General features: G+C 43.5%; 1 protein-coding gene across 4 annotated transcripts in view; it reads right to left on the minus strand.

Moving 5' to 3' along the window:
• The window catches only part of DDAH1 (dimethylarginine dimethylaminohydrolase 1), a 123,071-nt gene that overhangs the window by 66,421 nt on the left and 43,716 nt on the right, over nucleotides 1-12,934 (minus strand). For 2 of the 4 annotated variants that reach the window (XM_081008767.1, XM_081008766.1), the window contains exon 3: nucleotides 4,082-4,273. The exons of 1 other annotated variant lie outside the window; for it this stretch is intronic. The gene's annotated coding sequence lies outside the window, so the exon portion shown is untranslated. The remainder of the gene's footprint in view (nucleotides 1-4,081; nucleotides 4,274-12,934) is intronic. One more of the 4 variants, XM_081008768.1, reaches the window with a different exon arrangement.

Consider the following 12,934-nt stretch of genomic DNA (forward strand, 5'->3'; position numbering starts at 1 on the left):
TTTTGCCTCCATATTCCTTCGCTCAATTTGCAGCAACCTTCTAAATCACAAAAGGGTAATTATTCTTTTCCTGATTAACTAGAATTAAGCTTAGTTTCTAATAATTGGACTGATTAAGTTGCTAAAGACTGCATCGCTATTTCAGTGAAATTAATAGTACTTATTTCACTGTTAATATGTTTTGGACGATGGCTGTTGGTTAAGTTAAATGAAAGTCAATTCTAAACGTGTTTATGAGTAATGCAATTATTTTCCCAGGATAAAGTCCCCACCCCCCACCCCAGTTAGTTACTTCCTACAAGATTTTCCTACTAGGCTGCTTTACTCAAGACCTGTACTATATTTCAGTACCTGTCCCTGATAAATCCTTACACTGGCTATCTTCACACAAACAAATCAAATAATGAAGGTGGGGCGTTGTGTGTTTTGAGCCAGTTTCAAACTAAAAGGTGAGATGAGAAGAGGCAAGTGGATAGCAATGCAGGAAGAATTTGCATTTGGGGGGGACCTGCAGGAAACTTTACTGTGCAAGAAGCTCTACTGGAATCCTTCTTTCCTCTGATCTCTGCCTGAAATCTCACTTGCAGCAGAAAAAGGGAGTTAGATTTGTGTGGGCTGTACCACACGATAAGACACATTTCTGAATGTTCCCTGCCAAACGACAACAAACAAACCAATAACCTAGCCTATCCAGGTGCACAGCTTTCAGCTCAGCCAACTGTTCATTGTGCTGCTTTTCTGTTTTTCAGGTTTTAACATTTGAGGAGAGATTTCAAAAATAGAACAACCCAATTTCTGTAGTCTGAAGCAGGACATCACATACCTCGGGGCCCTGATACCTCGGTTTCCATTCCATTCTGCTCCAGTGCAAACTACTGCTCTTGCAGTGTTAAGCTGACACCATGCACACTCCTCCTCCACTCCTTTCACAGCCTCTAAAAGCCTTCGGGGAAAGCATGTGCTGCACAAGGGCTCCCCCCCCCCAGAGCTTCTACATAATTTCCCATGGCTCCTGCTGCTACCCTGGTGCAAGGGGAGAGAGATCAGCTCGCAGCACTAAAGGATGTGGATGAGGTTTTTTCCTCTGTGCCACTGCTGGGAGCGCAGCATCAAAGCAAAAACAAAGAACCGAAACACTCAAGCAAATAAACAGAAGGCGCATCTGCCCCAGCTTACTGTTGCATGACAGGACAATTAATTCAGCTGTACGAGTGAACACATTTTCAGTTTTGTACAATGTGCAGTTTTACGCAGGAGAGACAATCAGCCATACTCAGTGGACTCTAGGTGTCTTCACTGCCTTTAAAATTGTATCCAGTACAGTTTAACCACAGGCTTAAATGTTAAGGATCTACAGAACTTCTGTTTCCCCTATTCATCTGACTTTAATCCAGATAAGATTGTAATTATTTATAATTCCTGCAGCACTCTGGGCACTCAGATTGTTATAGAAACAAGAACAGGACCTTCATTCCTAATCACAACTGTATTAAGCAAGGTAAGATTCAGTAAAGTCAACGGGACTTTGTTTTGTGCATGAGACTTCTCTAGAACAAATAGGGACGTCCTATTCATCAGTAATCATAATTTTACTATTTATACCCCACCCATCTGACTGGGTTGCCTCAGTCGCTCTGGGTTGCTTCCAGCATATATAAAAACATAATAAAACATTAAACATAAAAAAATGCCTATAAAGGGCTGCGTTCAGATGGCTCAGGGTTCAGATAATTCCATTCCTTCCATTTCTCAGATGAAAATAGGGACGTCCTAAGGGAAAGCGGGGCATTCCGGGATAAAATCAGAAACTGGGATGGCTTCTGTAAATCTGGACTTTCCCTGGAAAATAGGAACACTTGTAGGGTCTGTAGTACAATACCAGTGCAGGGGGCAGGCCTGGTTCACAGGACTTGAGCAAGAAAACATTGTTTTCCTCCATTTGCTCTCTTGGAACCCTTGGCGCCAGATCTTGTGTCCCACAGACAGTGCAGAGCAGAAGACAGAAAGGTTCTGACCAAGACCCTGAGTGCTATGCTGCAAACCAGATTCTATCAAGCACGGCTTGATGGAAGACCAACAAGAGCACTGGATTTCCTGACTAAATTATTCAAACGATCCCTCTAGATTAGAAGCTGAAAGTCAAAACTGGCAGCAGCACCAAAAACTGATAGGTTTGGCAGAAATGTGCAAGATTAACTGTATTATTTTCTGCGAAGCAAACACCACTCTCTGTGGAGGCAGAAGCAAAAAATAAATTATGGTCTCTGTCAGCTGGTGTTAATGGCTTCCAGTAACACTACTACAGTGACTTTGGCCAAGGTGACGCCATTCTGAATAAGCCTAGAATCCATTGTGAATTAGTTAATTTGTCTAAAGCTCTCTGGAGACAAAAGCCACTAAAAGCGAGGAATTATTTAAATGTCATGGAGATTAAAGTAATGTGAGAAAGTAAATTTGCACATTCATTTTTTTTTTTTTTAAAAGCCTATCCAAATTTCAAGGAATCAGTCTTATGTTTTTACCAGTAACGTTTTCCAGAGCCATGTTCATCTAGTGCAACAAAACGGGAGACTTGTAGCACCTTAATGACTAACCAATTTATTGTGGCATAAACAGGGCTGGATTAACCATTAAGCAAAATGAGCATGTGCTTAGGGGCGTCAAGGGAAGGGGGACACCACAGAAATTTTCCATTGCCAGATTTTTAACATTAATGGTCACAAATTGCTCAGCTGAGCGTGCATTTTCTCAGTTGAAGTATATTTAAAATCCGAACAGGAGAACTGTGCAACAAGGCACCACAGAGCAGCAGTGCCGGCAGCAAGAGGTATGGTAGGTAGCAGAGGCAGGGCAAGGTGGCCCTTCCCATTTCACCTCAAGCAGTGAAACAGGACACACCACCCCTCAATTATGAGTATGGTGGATACAAATAGTTGAGAGTGAATTTTGTATGAGGGAGAGTGCTAAGGATGTGTTTGGGAGATGTTATTGAGTGGGGGGGGGGTTAGTGGGGGTACGGCTTCTACCTTAATTATTTTGTTTAACCACTAATGATGTGGGGGTTTTTATTACATTTCTAAGTTTGAGTCTTATTCACATTTTTTAAAAATATACAGTATATGTTTCAGATAACAGTTTATTTTCTTGTTAATAATGCTGCTTTAAATGTGGGTCTTTGTTGTATTTTGTACTCTAGTTTCATTTGTAATGCTTCACACTGATATATTTTAATGTTTCATTTCATGTTTCAATTTATAGTATGTTGTAAACCGCTTGGAGATATAGGTAGGGGTGTGTGTGTGTGTGAGAGAGAGAGAGAGAGAGAGAGAGAGAGAAAGAGAAATGTACCGTATTTTTCCATGTTTTCCCCCCTAGTTTTTCCCCCTAAAAAATAATGTCCAAAATTTGGGGGCGTCTTATGCATGGGGGCCATCTCTCCCCATTTTCTTAAATTGGAGTCCCCAAAAATATGGGGCGTCTTATACATGGGGTCGTCTTATAGATGGAAAAATACGGTAAGTTGCCACTGAAATGGTCTAGATCAGGGTTTCCCAAACTTGGGTCTCCAGCTGCTTTTGGACTACAATTCCCATCATCCTGACCACTGGTCCTGCTAACTAGGGATGATGGGAGTTGTAGTTCAAAAACAGCTAAAGACCCACGTTTGGGAAACCCTGGTCTAAATAAATTATCACAATTAAAGAAACCAACCACCCCTGACTACTGGCCATGCTGGCTGGGGCAGATGGGAGTTAAGAGTCCAACAATAATTGCAGGGCCTCAGATTTCCCATCCTTCCATCTTTGTATACCAAACACTTTGAATCGCTCTTCATGTAAATGAGACCAGACTCACAGCTGACAAGAAGAAAGGCTCGTCAGGGAAAAACTGTCTGGTATACTTACAAAATGTTACTAATTGCAACAAAAATAAGTAAGGGGGGGCGGGAATCACACACAAAGAGTTATTCAAAGGAAACATGTGGGCATCCACATCCAGAGAGAACGATGCCATCTGTTCTTCATCATTTTTTTAATGTTCTGTCTTAATAACACCTCTCAAAATAGGTATAGAATATTACCTTTCACAATGTGCAGTATGTCTTCATCTATGTTGGTGAAGCACTGCAGATTTTAATCTACGATGTTCTATGAAAGTTCCACAGTCATTTCCAAGAGCTGGTTTCGGGCGGTTAATTCTGGCATTTGCAAGCAAATAGAGGCTTCGGGATAGAGTGCGATGCAAATCCTGTTTGGCGTTCCATGACCTAAAACTTAAAGGAAAAGTGGAGGGAACTCAATTGTTTAGGCATTTCAATTAAAACAAACAATGGCATTAGGTATTTTTCAGCTTTCTTGGCAAGGAGCTACACATGTTGTTTTATTTTTGCCCGATTTAATGTTTTAGTCACAGTAAGTACTATTACTGGCATTCTGCGCTGCTTAAAATATCTCAGCAATATTTATCTGAGGGTGGGCTGTTGCTAAGTGCACAATCCGATCTCCTGGCTGGCAGCAGAGGGGATTTGCAGAGTGGTGGAGCCACCACTTGCACCCGCAGCTCCTCTGATTCCACTGTCCAGGGTGGAAGGTGAGAAGGCAGGAGAGGTCTGCAAGTTTGCTGCGAAAGTTCCAGGATGAGACAGGAAACAAGCCTGAATTGGGCCCCTTGCCACAGCTTGCAGGTACATGGACTGGCTTAGGATACAACAGACCCTTGGCTAGCTCAACTGCACCCACTCCCCACTCTGAAAACAGCTAATAGAACCTTGACTCCTTCTGTTCTCTTTGAATGCATGAACACTAGGGACATCAGCATTTAATACACCAGTCTTCCCCCTCTGCATTCACCAGGAACTTCCAAGCAATAGAGTACAGGATTAAGGCAATCAGGATGGGGCTGTGCAGACAGGAGTTATGCAGAGCTTGCTGAGATGGCGGGCAAGAGCTGAATAGGACTGCAGAAAGGAAGCAGCGGATGCAGGTGAACCAGGCAATGAGTAGAAGCAACAGTCATAGAATTACAGAATTGTAGAGTTGTAAGGGATGAGGGTCATCTGGTCCAAACATGGGTGGCGCTGTGGGTTAAACCACAGAGCCTAGGGCTTGCTGATCAGAAGGTCAGCGGTTCGAATCCCCACGACGGGGTGAGCTCCCGTTGCTCAGTCCCTGCTCCTGCCCACCTAGCAGTTCGAAAGCACGTCAAAGTGCAAGTAGATAAATAGGCAGGAAGGTAAACGGTGTTTCCGTGCGCTGCTCTGGTTCACCAGAAATGGCTTAGTCATGCTGGCCACATGACCTGGAAGCTGTACGCCGGCTCCCTCGGCCAGTAAAGCGATACGAGCACCACAACCCCAGAGTCGTCCACGACTGGACCTAATGATCAGGGGTCCCTTTACCTTTACCTAAGGGTCATCTGGTCCAAACTTTTGCCCAACGTGGGTCTCAAACCCACAACCCTGAGATTAAGAGTCCGATACTATACCAACAGAGCTATTCCAGCTCATTTTCCAAAGTGATCTTAACCTGGTACCATGGAGGGGCAAGAGATCTGGGGCCAGTGCAGCTGGAGAAGAAAGTAGATGTCATTACCCAAAAACCCACTCAGTCACTGTGCAGCCTTATGACTATGCTTCCATGCATATTCCCACCATTTGCTGGGCATCTTGCTTTCTCAGAAACTTAGCCGGGCTGTTCTTAGCACAAAGCACTTCCTGAATTGCTATGCATGTCCAGGCTCCCGCTAGGAAATCTTTTCACATCTAGAATGCCTCATTTTGGGCTTGCATATGAAGCCCACACTGCTAAAGAGAAAGATAAAAGAGGGGGGAAAGAGTGCAGTATTTTCTGTTCCCCTTCTTTCCACCAAACAAGTTTGTTTTGGTTATACATACGTGTAGTGGTTCTAGGGGTTCCTCGTGCGTAAGCCGGTGCAAACACCTGGCTGGGTTGCCTGAGTGAACCTTTTCTGTCCGGACAGCCACTCACCCGTGGCTGTCTCAATCGCTGGCAGAATCCGTCAGTGGGCGTTTCTTAAACTTCTTCCAGCAAAGAAGCTCTTTGACGCCTAGTCTCCTCCTAATTTCTCTGCGTGAAAGCCTTCTGCGCAAGGAGGGCGTAGGCAGCGGAGGACCCCTACTCTCCCCGCTGGTCCCCGGCAAGGAGTCATGGGACCACCTCGCCGCTTCCCCCATCTGCCCCGCTTCTCCACTGGTGCTACGCTGATTCTCTTCCCCAGAAGATGGGCTGCCTCTCCCAATCCCGGGACGCTCTCTGGAATCCCTCTGGATCTTGCTCTCTCCCTCCGGTACTGATGGCAGTTCCCTGACAATACGCAAGGGCAAAAGGTACAAAAAGTCATAAAAGGAGCGAATAATTTGTATCTCATTTAAGGGACTGTTCTTTCTTCAGTTGGACCACTTTAGTAAGTTTCAAAGCCTTGCATAAATTCTGTCACAAAGGTTTACTTAAGAGCCAAACTCATTTGCTTTAGCCGCAACGCACAACGGATTTTCTCCAGAACAGCCTAATTAAAGCAGTTGGGCCTGATCCAAAGTTAATGGGTTGCAATTCTATTGCAGCCTTTTCACCTGCACAGACACTGTATTTATGTGGTACTTACTCCATTGTAAATTTGGTAATTGCCATCTGTCCCTAGTGACGTTTTAGGCAGGCTGCAGTCAACCTCTGGCTGATCCTCTCTCACTTGTAGCAAATCCCCTTCCACTTTTGGCACAACACTCAAGAGAGTGGTACCTAATGAGTGTGATCCAAAGCTGTGCACATGAGCAGGACTCGCACCATCGACTCTGGAATGCAAGAGCCCCACAAGAACACAGATAGCATAACTGCCCATAAATGAGCATAGAGAAAGCTGTCAGTCCCGGCTGCCTTCCTCTTTGTTAGATCATCATGGCAATGTTTGAAACTAGCTCAAGTGATGTAACTAAGACAGTTATGCCAAGTCAGACCATCGGTCCATTTAGGTCATGAACTGACAGTGGGTCTCCAGGGTCTCAGGCTGGATCCTATCTGAGTCCTACCTGCAGATGTCAGAAACTGAACATGGAACATTGCTCTTCCACTGAATGACCCCAAATCTTAGTATTATGAGAGAGGAAGTGCAAGGGATGCTTCTCTCCACATTCTCCATGCCATGCACAATTCTACAAACACCTCTTGCATCTCCCACTTTATTATTATTATTATTAATAATAAACCTAAAGAGCCCCAAATGCTTTATCCCTTCCTTGCAGGGAAGTTGCTCCTGGGTCTCTTGTCCTGCAACTTTTCCAACTCTACAATGCTGACACTTGAACTTTGGGCTAAAAAATGTGGCACTGAGAATCTCCCCTTTTTATTAATTAAGTTTTTTAACAACAACAACAAACAACAACAACTTGACCAAATATTTGGGAAATATCTGTGCACAGAATATTCAGGGCATGTGTGTTTACCACAAAATTTGCATGGGAGAACTGTAAGCATGAACTTGTCCGAGCAATGTTGTACTAGAGTGCACAACAAGCTATGTTCGAATCAGGAACCAAGGTGATCTCTCTCTCTCTCTCTCTCACACACACACACACACACATACACACACAAACACACACACACACAGAGAGAGAGAGAGAGAGAGAGAGAGAGAGAGAGATTAGATCTCTAAATATCTTGCAAGGTCATTTAACAAAAAAACTGAGGCAGCGCAATATGAGAGAAACAGAGGGAAACTTCTGAAACAGAAGCTCAGCTAGGAAGGGAGAGTAGGAATTATCCACTGCCCAGGCTAATGGGAGAGAATCAGCTGGCAGATGAGACACTGGTATGATATGGACAAGGGCCAATTGGCAAAGTTCCTAAGAAAAGGTTGTTTCCTATACACAGGAAAGTGAAATGTAATTTGGCAGAGATTTATGAAAATTTTGATTTTAAATGGGGCTCACTTCAACAGTTCCAAAGCAAATGAATATTTGGGGAATGTGGACCCCTATCGTACAAAACAATTTTTTGTTTGGTTTTTAAACTAGCTGAGGGTACATAAGGGTAAAAAAAGGTAAAAGACCCCTGGATGGTTAAATCCAGACAAATTCAACTATGGGGTGCTGTTGGAAATGCTATTGGTTTTGTCATCATTCCAAAATCCAAAGCAACATGCTTCTCTTTCAGTCCTCATCCCTTCCTGAAATTGGCACTCTTCATCACTGGGCATGGAAAACAGAAAAAGAGTAGCTGATAGATTTTCCTTTCCTTTCCTCCCCCTTTTACATGTGTGATGTAAAAAGTAACTATCAATTTTGATTCTGAAAGCGTGCTCATGTTTAGGAATATGGATGAGAAATTAGCATTTTCCTGAGCATTAATGATTACTGCTGCTTGCTGCTGAACACACATTCAGTAATATGCAGTTTCAAGCTGATGACTCACAGCCCCAGTCTCAAAGCTTTATCGAGCACAAGAGTAGTTCAGTGCAACACAGGTGATTCATTAACATAATCGTGGGGCTACAAATAAAACAAATGGTGGTTAAATCCCTTAAGTGTTCGCAGATATACAGTATTTTTGTATTATTGTGCCAAATGGGAGGAAACAGAGCTAATTCAACAGCTACATTGCAAGAGTCAGGGTTGCGACGTTTCCAAGCTTGCTGTCATGTACTTAATGCAACGTCTTCTGCCTCTACACAAAATATATGGTATTTCAAGTCACTTTGGCGAAGCTGAATCCAGTTTTCTTTCTTTTCAGAACAGAATGCCCAAGTTTACAATTGACATTTCGTTAAATTTGGGGGGCCACTAGGGGCGCATTGGAAGATGGCCAACAATACCATCTCTCCGACCCACACGGGGTAATTAAGAGGCTGTTATGGGAGTAGGCAGCCTCCCTTGTTGCCCCAAGGGAATGGGGAACACTGCCCTTGCCTGCTGTGCCCATAAATCACCTCCAAATTCGAAAGAAGGGGGTGAGGGCACTAGGCAGAATGCCCCCGTGTGGACCTCGGCTCTCCTGGACGCTGTCTCTGATCGCGCACTAGCTGCAGCAATTTGGAATAATTAATTACAAAAGAAGCAAATACACATATTTCAAGTGAAAAAGGGGAGTGAAGACTGCTAATTTAAGGGACCTCTGCGAAAGAGGACGATGGGTTGGAGCAACAGGAATAATTTACGATGAAGATACACCAAAGGCTGGGTATGTCGGCAACGGGACTAAATGGGGGGGGGGTACCTTTTTTACTTTCCTTCTATGTGATTTACCAAGAACCCCTCCTCATTAGAACCGTCGGTTTAACTGACCCAAGCAGGATGATTAAGGTCTGTGTGGAGATAAACTTTAACCAAAAGTATGCTTTATGGAGATCGAGAAGCAATAAGAGCTTTTGGAATGGCGCAGCAATTAATTCAGAGTCGCCATCTTGCCAAAGGATTTATAGCCGGGAGGAGGAATGGACTTGTTTTCAGACTGCATTCCTGGTGAATCTCCTCAGAGGTTTGAGGAAGGAGGCAGATTGGTGAAGATTAATGACGCTAAGACTGTTTTGATGTATGGAAGTGATGTTATATGGAAAACGTCTGGATATGCTACTGGATAAAAAAAATAATAATATCCACGCAGGATTACAAACTGTTTTAACCAGCTTGTGGAGACTATCAGAGGTCACAAAGAGAAAGGAAAAATATATGAAAATAACAACAAGAGATGTGGAAAAACAATAAGAAAGGACTGGATAGTACTGTGAACATCATATGGTTAGATTTGTGGACATTAAAACAGCAGCAAGAAGCAAGAAGTTGATTGGATCACCTTCGGAACTTGAAATATGGGTACCCCCAACAAAAATTTAAAATTTGGCTGTGTAATTTGGAATTTATGTAATTTGGTTTGATTTGATGTGATTGGTCGGTTAATAAAAAATTATTCTTAAAAAAAAAAAGACATTTTGTTAAATTTACTGCCGTAGTCTGATGACGTAAGCCCTTGATTTTCATTTAATATATATCCCCACCTCCACTGCCTTTATGGGAGAGAAAAGGGGATACAGATTTTTGTTCCTAATTCTGAGCCATGATTTTTGAAAGTGTGGCACTGGGACAGATGGAGATGCACCCCCTGCAACTAAAGGCAGGTTGGTGGGGGGCATAAGCAGCTAAGGGGAGATGGAATGCAGCATGTAAACAACACTTTTCCTAAATCATCTTCTCAGCTGAATCACATAATCAGACTAACCCACATGGCTTTTTTAAAGTCATCTTTTAAACTGTGCACAGTGTATCTAAAAGGATAGCACCACCATCCTTCATAAAAGTGTCCCCCAATAACATTTTTCTCACACTCCAGTTTATACAAGATCACACCTTATGAATATGGATCTAGCCTGTCATTCTAGTTACTTAGTAGAGCTTAGAATGATCAATTCACTTATAGATTATCTGTTAAAAGTATGTTAAAAAAAATATATCCCTACGTGGGTGAACTTAATTATAAGCACAACGGGATGATTAATAGAAAGCTAAATTAAGACCAAGGGGAATTCAAAAGACCATGTTGGGCTTTTGTTGGGCTTCCAACAAGCTCCTCTGTTGACTGCTGTTCACCTTCTTGTATACCTCACTGTTCTCTGGAGCTGCCCCCTGGCTGAAGATCTGTAGAATGGACAACCACACGCCTATGTTTTTCCTTTGTGCATCAGGTTGCCTACTAGGGGCAATTGCAGACTGCCACTATATTGCAGGTAAGATTCAATCGCATACTGTTGCATCTAGGTAAAGGTAAAGGGACCCCTGACCATTAGGTCCAGTCGTGGCCGACTCTGGGGTTGCAGCGCTCATCTCACTTTATTGGCCTAGGGAGCCGGCATACAGCTTCTGGGTCATGTGGCCAGCATGACTAAGCCGCTTTTGGTGAACCAGAGCAGCGCACGGAAACGCCGTTTACCTTCCTGCCGGAGCAGTACCTATTTATCTACTTGCACTTTGACGTGCTTTCGAACTGCTAGGTTGGCTGGAGCAGGGACTGAGCAACGGGAGCTCACCCTGTCGCGTGGATTCGAACCGCCAACCTTCTGTTCGGCAAGTCCTAGGCTCTGTGGTTTAACCCACAGCGCCACCCGTGTCCCTCATAAAAGAGTACCAGACTGCAAAATAAAATAAAAATAAAAATAAATCCTTTCGTTTTGCTTTCCCCTTTAAAAGTAAAAAAAGCCAGTTTTTCTGCCATGAAGACATTCCAGATTCTACGGAGCCATCCTTCAAATGTAAAGTTTCTCCCAGTTCCCAGTGCTTAGCTATATCTCTAGTCTAACTGCCATTAGTTCTTGCTCCTTCCTAAGCAGGATTAAGAAATTGCAAATCTTGAAGGTTTTCCTGCAATGCAGCAGTCTTAAGATCTTTCTATAGTGTGGCTCTGCAGACTTTAGAAAAAAACACCACCACCCATATCTGTCGCAGAACAAGTGGTTCAAAAATCCCCCCTCCCCACCCACTCTCCTCCCTTGCATAACCTCACAGTTCATTACTAGGAAGGTAGAGAATGGAACATCCCCCCCACCCCAACCCCCGCAAGGGGAAAAAAAAAGTCAAATGTCAAAAGGACATGCTGTTTTCCAGAATGGAAACTCCAAGAGTTGGACTGAAATAATTGAAAAGTTGCTGAAACAGGAGACTTGCAGTTAATCCTGAAGATGGAGCTAAACCTTCCTGGAAAAGCTACTGCACTTGGTATTCTGCACTGTGGTAAACCAGAGTATTCAAGGGTCATTACTAATTACCATAACATCCCACCACTTACTGTGTCATGCGCACAACCCATTCAACAAAAGCCACACTTAAAGGCAGAATGTTTAGCTTTAAGTTTTAAGTAGTTTGAAATACATTTTCCAACCACCAGTTCATTGCGAGTTGTTTTTTCCGCAAACTACCTTCCAGTCCAACACTAAAAATAAAAAATATATATAAATACCCCAATCGGCCACCTTATATAATTTCAGGTTGGATAAGAAAGGACCTGTGCTTTGACTGTTACATACATTTTTTATTTATTTAAATAAGACATTTCATTCAGCTTGCTACTTCCCAATCTAAGGACATGCTTCTTTATTCCACTTTCCACAATTTTGGTTTTCTCTGGTTATGAAAACAGCTCTTCGGAATAGTGTTAGAACTAACGTTAGCTAACCAGTTACCAGTTAGGACCAAGCTAGTAGTACAGGAGCTTGCATTCATCCTGCGCAGCAAAGTCATTTCCGATTAACCAGCCAAACTAGGCTATATATTCTGGTGTGCACACCTCTTTACCAAAATATTTCTACCACCACCTTATGCACCCATTCAAGGGAAGTGCAGCCCCACCCACCCCCACCGCGCCTCCCTTGCCACAGCGTCTCTTATTTAGGTTGTGCGGCAGCAGCAGCTTCCAGTGAGATCTCATGAGGTTTGGGTGAGATCTCACCAGAATTAGGCACCAGTGCTGGCACCGCTTCTCCATCAACTGCAGAGGCGGTGGGGTGTCTCAGGGTGGGGTGGGGCAGGTCTTCTACCTCCTGAGCAGGCTGCTTCGCCCCGTCTCATGGGTGGGCATAAGTTGGGCATAAGAAGCCAAATTCTGGAACAGGCCAAATTCTGATCTAGTCCAACATTCTGTTCTCATAGTGGCCACCCACATTATTATTATTATTATTATTATTATTATTATTATTATATTTATACCCCACCCATCTGGCTCAGTTTCCCCAGCCACTCTGCGCAGCCTACAGCATATACGAAAACACAGTAAAACATCAAACATTAAAAACTTCCTGACTGAGCTGCATTCAACACAGCACTCCACTCTCCTCCCCCACCCACAAGCCCCTAAATCTCCAGGGCAGATTTTGGGACAGCACAGAGTATTCTCGTGGTCCCCAAACAGAACGTAAGAGTCTCTGAGATAGGCTTTCCTGG

This window comes from Podarcis pityusensis (genome assembly GCF_964106645.2).
Source record: "Podarcis pityusensis genome assembly, chromosome: 6".
NCBI lineage: Eukaryota > Metazoa > Chordata > Lepidosauria > Squamata > Lacertidae > Podarcis > Podarcis pityusensis.